The sequence below is a fragment of the Eubalaena glacialis genome, chromosome 18 (assembly GCF_028564815.1).
Source record: "Eubalaena glacialis isolate mEubGla1 chromosome 18, mEubGla1.1.hap2.+ XY, whole genome shotgun sequence".
Lineage (NCBI taxonomy): Eukaryota > Metazoa > Chordata > Mammalia > Artiodactyla > Balaenidae > Eubalaena > Eubalaena glacialis.
Window position 1 is genome coordinate 30,651,764 of NC_083733.1, and position 9,505 is coordinate 30,661,268.

The 9,505-nt window shown below is 44.9% G+C and overlaps 1 long non-coding RNA gene across 1 annotated transcript in view; it reads right to left on the bottom strand.

Annotated features, from left to right (window-relative positions):
• LOC133079144 (uncharacterized) overlaps positions 1–9,291 on the bottom strand; it is a 47,178-nt gene extending 37,887 nt beyond the window's left edge. Inside the window, exon 1 of the long non-coding RNA XR_009698062.1 lies at positions 9,233–9,291. This is a non-coding gene — a long non-coding RNA (uncharacterized LOC133079144). The remainder of the gene's footprint in view (positions 1–9,232) is intronic.
• Between the last annotated feature and the right edge of the window lie 214 nt (positions 9,292–9,505).

Below are 9,505 nucleotides of genomic sequence, written 5' to 3' on the forward strand. Positions count from 1 at the left end.
GCCTTAGCTTCACCATATGTAAAATGGAGGAAATGACAGTATTCAACTAACAGGGTGAGCATTAAGTGAGCTAATACTTTCAAGGCCTTATACATTTTTAGCTCTCAACAAGTGGTGTGTATCATTATCCTTATTACTGTAGTTATCTGTTAACAAGAAAGAAAGGGAGGGAGGAAGGAGAAAGAAAGAAAGAGAGAGAGAGAGAGAGAGAGGGAGGGAGGGAGGGAGGGAGGAAGGAAGGAAGGAAGGAAGGAAAAAAGAGAGAAAGAAAGAAAGAAAAAAATTCTGCAAGAGAGCGTCGTCACTGGACAAAAATGTCTCTTGCCTGCTAAATAATGCAAACTGTTTGTCCTTTCAGACTGTGAAGGTTTAGGAGGCGGTTTATGTGATTTTGCATTTTTCTCCAACAGGGAGAGAGAGCCAGGAGGGAAGGTGGCAGCAGGGTGATGTGTCTCTAGCAAAAAAAAAAAAAAAAAAAAAAAAAAAAAACCACATTCAATAAATGGGAAAATTATTTAAATAAGCAATCCTGAGGAAAAAAATAAGGAAGCCAATTTTATTCATAAAACAACTGATTTACAGCATTCTAGCTAAGAGCAGCTTTTAACTCAAGCCTCTGAGATCCTAATTTATTATTCAACAAAATATTCAAGATTAATAAAGGTATCTTTAATACTAATATAGCAGCAAGAGCTAATATATGTAAAATAATTATTATGAAAAGTATTATCAATATTTGGGGGAATAATGTACATGCATAATGAATGAATTTTGCCCCTGGGTTTAGGCTTATATCTTGGCCTGATTTTGCATGGAGAAATTCTGCATTATAATGAAAGGCAAAATGATCACACATTATAACTGCGAGTTTTTTATCACTGCTTAGAAGGATCCTAAAACTGTCACCTAAACAGGAAAAATATATATATATTCCACATAAGCATGTATATGGTGAGATGTATCATTTTTTGAAAGGCTGGAAACACCCAAAACACCCAACTGCTTTCAAAATGACAATTATCAGCCCTGAAGAAGTAAATAAGAAATTTTATAATAGCCAAATATCACAAAAATCTACCAAATTTTAGGCAATTTTTTCAGTCTAAGCATTTCTGAGGATGAACTCCTCAGTGATTTCCAAATGGCATATACAAACTAAACCAAATAAAGAATTATTTTCATCTTCATGAGCCATCAAGGACCTTTCAAAATTGAACAGAAGCTCCTTCTCTACCTCTCCCTTCACCCCAAACTTCTGAAGTAAAAATCAATTTTTATTCAACAAATGTATGGGCATCCCTCCTTTCACCAAACCTTGTGAAAATACAAAGAAAAATCTGGAAGCATTCCTTTCCTTCCAGAGCAGAGAATCATAAAACCAAATATGAAAAGGGATCTCAGCAATGAACTGTCTAATCTATTCCCTTAATTTAGAAAAAAGGAAACCAAGGCCTAAAAATGGCAAACTCATGCAAAGCTACATTTCCTTACTTCGAAGGCAGGGAAATTTCCACCACCACCCTTCACCCCCCGAACCAAGTTCATCAGGGCAACCAATGAAGATGCAGTGTCCGCTGATGACGTCAACTGTTCCCACGTGGAATCTGCACCTCCTCCTCCACTGAGGCAGGGCTGGGGTACCTTGGGGGCCAAGCTGAAGTTACCCTTCACCACCCTCAGTACAGACCCCAATTTGAACAACAAATCAACTGACCCTTACTCGGTACTTTGCACAAAGCACGATGTTGGCTTCACTCATCAGCCTCTGTTCTTCCATTGACATTTCAGTTGTGAAGCCTTCTGCCTTAAATGATCCCTAAGATGAGGCAGGCATGTTCACCATCATCTAAAGAAAACAAAAGTTTCCAAACGTTTGCTAGCTCTGGAATTTATGTGTAAGAACTCATGTTTGAAAGGTTTTTTTTTTTTATGTTAAATGACTACACCATAAATCTCACCAGCTGCATAAATCAGACTTGACGCCAGCCCCAGGAGTGAGGCTGGGACCGATTTATGACGAGGCACAAGAGAAGAACACTGTGCTTTATTTGTTTTACCACCTGGCATTTACACACAGAGGAGCCTGGGGGGAGCTGGCCCGTACGAGCCAGGGAACAGTCCACAAGGCTACAATAAATCCACCTATGACTGGCAACCCACCTTGGGTTAAGAACTTGGGCTCAAATAACCACAAAGATATGTTGTCTGGTGAAAGCTTCTTGATCCTGAGTAGAAACAGTGTTGGATTGGGAGTCCAGTGTGACAACTGTCACGTCTTGCCTAGCTTCAAACACTGCTAATTATTGTTGTTAATAGAGACTTTTCCCATCTTTGTTATTGGGAAATTCAAGATTAATATGTAACATTTTAAGGGACATTTTGTGAATTTTGAAATTATGAAAATTTGCCTTCAAGAGTCCTGAGTCTTTAAAGGCCTCTCCGTGAAACTTGTCTCTGGGATAACAGTCATTTATTAAACATCTACTATGTGGCAGGTATATTCTCTTGCAGAGTTTACCATCTAGTGGGGGACACAGAAAATAAAAGAATAATAGGTCAGATGAGAATAGTTGCTCCAGAGAAAAATAAAGCAGAGAGTGAAGGGAGTGCTTTATCAGACAGGATGGTCAGGGAATATCTCCTTGATAAGCGGACATTTCATTAGAGACCTGAATGAAGTGAAGGAAAAAGCCACTGTGATAACAGAGGTAAGAACATCCAGCCAGTGAAAAGGCTGGAGGTGGGAGCAAGGTTGACATCTTCAAGGAACACCAGGGAGACCAGGGTGGCTGGCAAGGAACGAGTAGGATGTTTCCCTGCTGTCATAAAGGAGAGTGTTCCTACGAAACTTTTCTTAAGTTCAAACAGTGTAAGGTGAAGAAGCAATTACCTTAGGACACATCTTGCTAAGAGATGCACAAAATAAATCTAGATCAAGCACAGATGCTTGATCAAAGCTCTGGCGGCTGGATGCTGAGTGTAGTTCCTGGGGAAGGCGCTTGGTGGCGCCACTCTCTCCATTCTGAGTACGCGCTGCCTCTAATGGCTCCTGCCAAGCAAACGCTGAAAACGATTTTCGCTTTTTTTTTGTAAAAGCGAAAATCCTCTTCAGATTTCCTTCACTCATCAAAAACAGGTACTAATGTAGCTCTTTCGTAAAAGTGAAGTGGCGTATAGCAAACTTTCAAAAAGTGGGGGATGCCTGTAATATCCGATGAGATCAGAGAGGTCACTGGTGGTCAAACCCATGGAAAGATTTGGGCTTTACCTCTGAGTGAGATGGGAAACTTAAGAAAGTTTGAGCAAAGGAGTAACATGATGTGACCTATGTTTTTTTTTTTTTTAACATATCACTCTCTTATTGGAGGTCAGAGCATTGGGAGGCAAGGATAGAAACTGGGAGACCAGTTAGCATACTATTGCAACGGTCCAAGCCACAGGTAATGCAAAGGGTGACACATTCCCTTACTCTACTTTCACCTCAACTTGCACCTCATGCATATTTCTCACTAACCATTGGACCCATTTTAAGAAAGACAAAATCACGGTTAAAGCCAGAGTCTGAGAGCTCTGAATAATTTGGAAAAAGAGCAGATTCTGAAAACTAAGTGTTAAATACAGGGGACATAACAAGTCCTTTTCCTTTTGAGACATATTAAAGATATTGCAGCTCCATTCATTATAGGATTTCACTAGAATCAGGATGCATCCTTGGATGATAGCATTCTGTCTGATGATTTACCTAAGACCAATTTGTTGCACAGTAGTTCAGGCTCCTGGGAAAAGTCTGCTCTAAACCTGTTTATCACTGTGTCAAGAAGATAGTACTAGACACTTCATTGGACTTAATTAAAGCCAAACTAGACTTCATAGAAAGAAGGGAGAGAAGGAGCACCAAAGAAAGGGAGAGGGTGGGAGCAACTCTCCCACATCCTCTTCCCGCAAATTGGCTTCTAGTCACGTGAGCATATTGGGAAGAACACTTAGGAGTGATTACCAAGAGAGGAAGGTTGTCGGGGGGTGCACCATCAAGACAGTGAAGGATGGGGCCAAATGGGAGGGAATGGACAAATTAATGATTAAGGAAGATTTTTTGCTTCCAGGAGTCGTGTCCAGCCTGGCCTCCCAGATTTGAGCAATCTTTCACTGTCAAGAGTGGCTGGGAGATTGATTCAATTAAGATTAGCAGAGTCGAAAAAATGGCATGGGTTAGTTTTGATTAGTGATGTCTTGTCTCTCATCTCGTGGTGGTGGCCAGAACACAGGCAGAGTTTAGCTCTATCAGGTCACAGGGAAAGCGAGTCAGGCTTCCAAAGTGGGGTTCGTGGACCAGACCCTGGGGTGGAGAGGTGGCATCTCTTTGTGATTTTCTTCTGAGGTCTCTTCCATTTGTCCTTCTTGAGGATGATTTTCTTATAATTAGCTACGTTTTCTAAAGGAACACGAAGGAGGTGGGAAAACTCTGAAACGTGAGGGTCATTGCGGGGTACAACTCCTTGAAGCAAATGAATGTAATTGGAGGTCTCATTAATTCTGAGGTGATGCCCAGGTGCCCTCTCTGCTCCATCAGGAGGGCGGTAGAACTCTCCAGGAGATGCGAGCATGTCTGAAACAAAGAGGGACAGACAGCCCTCGCATCTGTTGGCAAAGAACCTCACTGGGCTTGGGGTCCCGGGGTGAAGAGATGCAGCCAACATATCACTCTCACCTCCTCCCACTGCCACACCAAGAAACCAAAACGCACCGGTCCTGTTGATTCCTGCCCTCGCGGGTTTCTGCGTTCTAGGAGCAGCCCGCAAATGCTTCAAATAAATGTGCCTTGCAATTTACGGGCACCTCTAAATTCGTATTCAGACCCTGTTGCTGGATAAGTTTAATGAAAGTGGTACTTTCCACGAGGTCCCTGGTGGCATTAGTTCACATTACAAAATCATTATACATAATTTGACACTATTGTGCACCGTTAGCTTAGGAAAAGAGCTTGTTTTACAGCTCTGGGGACAGAGGTCCCTCCAGATAAGGTTGGGCTTATGAGAGGGAGAGAGGAGGGAAGGGCCTCCCTCTGGTCAGTAATGAGGGCTTTGATGTTCAATGCAGCTACTCCCTTCATGCTCATCAAGACAGATATTTAGTCCAAGGGAAAAAAATCGCCAAGTTACTCTCTTAAAAGTCAGCTGCAGAGCATGCACTAAGCTCAACTACTCTTAAAAGCAAATATTTAATCTGTGTGTTAAAGGCCTCTCCCAATGCCACCAACCACCAATGGGTGTTTTGTGTTCCTCATTTTACAGATGTACAAACTAAGGCTGAGCCAAGGAAAGAGAATGGCCCAAGGTCATAGGACAAGACAGTGGCCAGGCCAGGGTAGAATCTACAGATCCAAAAGGACTAGGAACAAACCAGCAAACTCCAGCCCATCTTCAGATTACCTGAGCAGGAAGTCAATAGGTCCCTTACCCAAGGCGCCATTGGGATCATGCAACCTTAAACGAACGTCCGTGCCTGGTCCACTGCCGTTTATTCGAGAAACTGGGATGCAAGATTGATGAGACTTTAAACGGTGTTGTATCCTGGGCATTCATAACTTGGACTGGAGTGCAGGAAATCCTGCTTGTCTCACAGAGGGAGAAAAATGTGCTCTGGAAAATTCCCGGAGGGAAGGAGGGCATCACGGGGAATCTCCATCTACACGGGCAAATCTGGCCTAAGTCAGACATGAGAAAGGGGTCCAGGATGGTTCCTTCACGTTCCAGAAGTTCCCCGGGACAAGTCAGTGTGGCGGAATGGGCGTTCCAAATGGAGAATGGGAGAAGGGGCAGTTGGGATGGTAAGAGAGGCTTCGGGTTCTCACCCACCAGAGAATGGCTTCACCCCAAAATGTCTCTCCCCTCCCTTACCTTGAAGCTCCACTCCCTCCAACAAAGGCTGCCTTCAGGGACTCAACAAAACCTCCCATCCTCAACCGAGAGAGAGGGAGGGAGAGTCTCAGAGATTCAGAAAGAGAAAGCTGGATTCCAAGAGAGACAGATGGACAAAGAGAGTCTAATTGACCCAAAGCAAAGCGATAGAAAGGGAGACAAACACCCAATGGCTTTCAACATACAAATAGAGAAAGAAAAATTCCTTCCAAGAAAACCTTGAAAAAGGGAAAGACCACAAAAAACACACATTACTTCGCTCTCTCCTTCCCTCTTTTCCTTTCTTCTCTCTTTCTTCCTTCTGAGTCAGAGTTCATGGGGATCCCGGGTGAGTGGTTCAGTTCTTTGCAGAACAGGCTTAGTCACAGAAATAAAGCACTGTAGGAATACTATCAGTGCCTGATATTTACAGAGAGTTTATGACATAAACTCCTGTTCTGAGCGCCTTGCGTGGATTTCCTCATTGAATCCTCACCACCCTAGGCTCTGGGAGCTGGGATGATTCCCCTTTTATAGGGGAGTTCACAAAGGTTCAGAGAAGTTGTCATCTGCCCAGGGTCTCAAGAGTTAGTGCTGTGAGGAGCCAAGAGCTATGGGGATGTCTGTTCCTGGTCCCCAGGGTCCCTCCTCCTTGTCCCAGCTGGAACTTGGAACCACAGGCTTGGGAATCCCCAGTCATCTCAAAGTGGGTTCATCCTCCCCTTCGCACCTACACTTATAGCTGACAGCGCATTTCCTCATCCAAAATCTCAGTTGATTCCCCCAATAGGGTTTGAAGGCTCCATTTTTGCAGACCAAGAGGACCCTGTACCAACTAGTGGGCTACTTCAAGAGGGTCTCAAGCTGTCTCCATGGCAGGTGGATCCTACACTTTTCTTCCAAGCTCTCCTATAGGCACAGGAGAGGAAGCAAGTAGCCCTGGGAGGTTTGGGGATGAGAGGGGGCAGTGGACGGAACACAAACACGTAGAGTGCTAGCTCCACGCTTCTATAAAAGTTCCTTTTTAATCTGAAGATGTCATGGGGGTTTTACCTTTGACTGCAGAATATATCTGTATCTGAGAAAACAGAGAAATAATGTTTTTAACAACTTGTCTTGGAATAAGATCGATGCCCACATATGCCCCAGCTTTATTCCAATGCAGACAAGGGCCGAGTTTGAGAAGCTCAGAGCTAGTCCAGATCTTACCTCACTCCTACCATGTTTCAGCGGAGAAGGCGGAGGCTCAGAGAGGTGAAGTGATTTGCCCAAGGCTGCACAGCAGGGCAGAGTCTCGGACCCACATCTGCTGAAGCCTAACCCAGGATTCCGACACCACATCCATCCCACACGACAGTCAAGAGCCCAGACAGTGGAACCGGCAAGGCTGGGTGAGAGTCCCAGTAGGGACCGGAGTTGCACTGTGGAGTTGCACAACTGTAGGGGCGGCACTCCTGACAGAATTGATGTGTTCGGCACTTCCCGGGTCGGCAGTGCCTACATGCCAGCCGTGTCACCCCTTTACGCTCTTCAGTTTCCATAATAATACTATCAACTCCAGGGTTTTGACATGAGAATTAACTGATACAGCAAATGCCTGGCATTTAGTAGGAACTCAACAAAATGTAACTTTTAATGTTGCCCGCATCTTTACCTAAGAAAAAGGATTCCCCGGGACTTCCCTGGGGGCACAGTGGTTAAGAATCCGCCTGCCAATGCAGGGACACGGGTTCCATCCCTAGTCGGGAAGATCCCACCTGCCGCAGAGCAACTAAGCGCGTGAGCCACAACTACTGAGCCTGCGCTCTAGAGCCCGCGAGCCACAACTACCGAGCCCGCACGCCACAACTACGGAAGCCCACGCGCCTAGAGCCCGTGCTCCGCAACAAGAGAAGCCACCACTCGCCACAACTAGAGAAAGCCCGTGCGCAGTGATGAAGACCCAATGCAGGCAAAAATAAAGAAAATTAATTTTTTAAATGAGTTATCATTCAAAAAAAGAAAAACGATTCCCCTTCTTCTTTCATGATTCCTTTCCGAGACCGGCGATGTTGGGAAGCTTTACAAGAATGCCTTTTAGAGCTATAATAATGTTAACCCACCTCCATGGGTTGGTGTGGTGCTAAATTAACACCTGTAAAGCACCTATAACAGGTGCTGATATAAAGCAAGCACTAACTAAGAGCTGCCTCTTTCATTACGGAGAGCTATGTACAGACACACGTGCATGCTGACTCCTTAATTCAATAAGCATTTATATATTTATGAATAACTTTTACCTCCATATATAAAGCCATCCCTCCAGGCTTCATTTCCTGCAGCGTTATTTGGGTGGTTGCTCCACGTGCATCTTTTTTGAGGATGGAGGAACAAGCATTCAGGGAAGAGGGCATTAGGAGAGCTGCTTTTTCTGGTGTCACAGGAGAGAAACTTCTTAATCCAGACCGCGCTGACTTTTCCCCTCCCAGATCAGCTCAGAGCCCCTCTCCTTGAAGGCGGGGCAAAGGCAGGCTCCCAGAGCCCTCTGGCTCCATTCAAAATCCCCTTTTCAGAGCTGTGGCAGTTTTATGGCCTTTAATGACCCCCTATTGTACCCTGATTGCCAATCAGGGCACACGTAATGACCAAGCAGCATCACTTAGCCCTTATTCCAATGACAATGGCCAGAGCGGCCAGCTCGCTGTTTTGACATGAGCGGGGTCACAGGGAAAGTTTTCGGGGCGGGTGATTTAAGGAGGCCGGACCAGCCAGCACCCTGGACTCCTCAGTCGCTGGGACTTGGACAAAAGAATGAACTCTGAACTTTTCCTTTGACGGATGGAGGTCATTAAAACCATGATGGGGGCCCCTTCAAAGGCAGGTGTAGACCAGGCTGTCCCTCAAAGCGCCTAATAAAGAGAGAACAGGCGATTGTATGGGATTCCGAGAAGGGGGAACTTCTGAGAGATTCACTCAAGTGGTTCAAAGGAATCAATGAGCCGCTCTGGCCGATTGACGGGGGCCAGAAGTGCCGCGACATTCCCTCTACCACCCATTCAATGGGTGGCTGCCCCAATTGTTCCCACAATAAATGCTTGGGGTCCTTTCACGGGTACCCTGGGCTCTGAGGCCTTAGACCAGCACGAGAATCCAGAAAAAGCTACCTACCAACCCCCATTTTAAATTCCATCCATTTTAATAAAGTGCCAAGAGACCTCCAAGCAGCTTAAAATATTAAAGGTTTCTTTTAAACATCTGGAAGATAACATCTAATTACTAGATGGTGCTCTAAGTTATTACTATGTAATCAGAGCTAATCCCACCAACACAAACAAACAGCAAACAAAAGCACTTACCCTAGAAGAATCATCTCTGCAGAACACAGAAGAGACCTCGACATAGCTTCCACACCTCCCAACCCCCATTCCCACCACGGCACAACCAGCTGGGACCACATGCTGCCCCTGGAGGGGCAAATCCTGAAACGCTGACCTCCTGGCAGTCAGCAGGACAAGTCAGCTAAATAGATTGACTGCAAATGGCTTGAGTCATCGAAGTTCAACCATGAAGGGAAATGAAAGCTCAGGGAATTTCACCTCCCTCTTCTATTTTTTTCAAAAGGTGTTTTG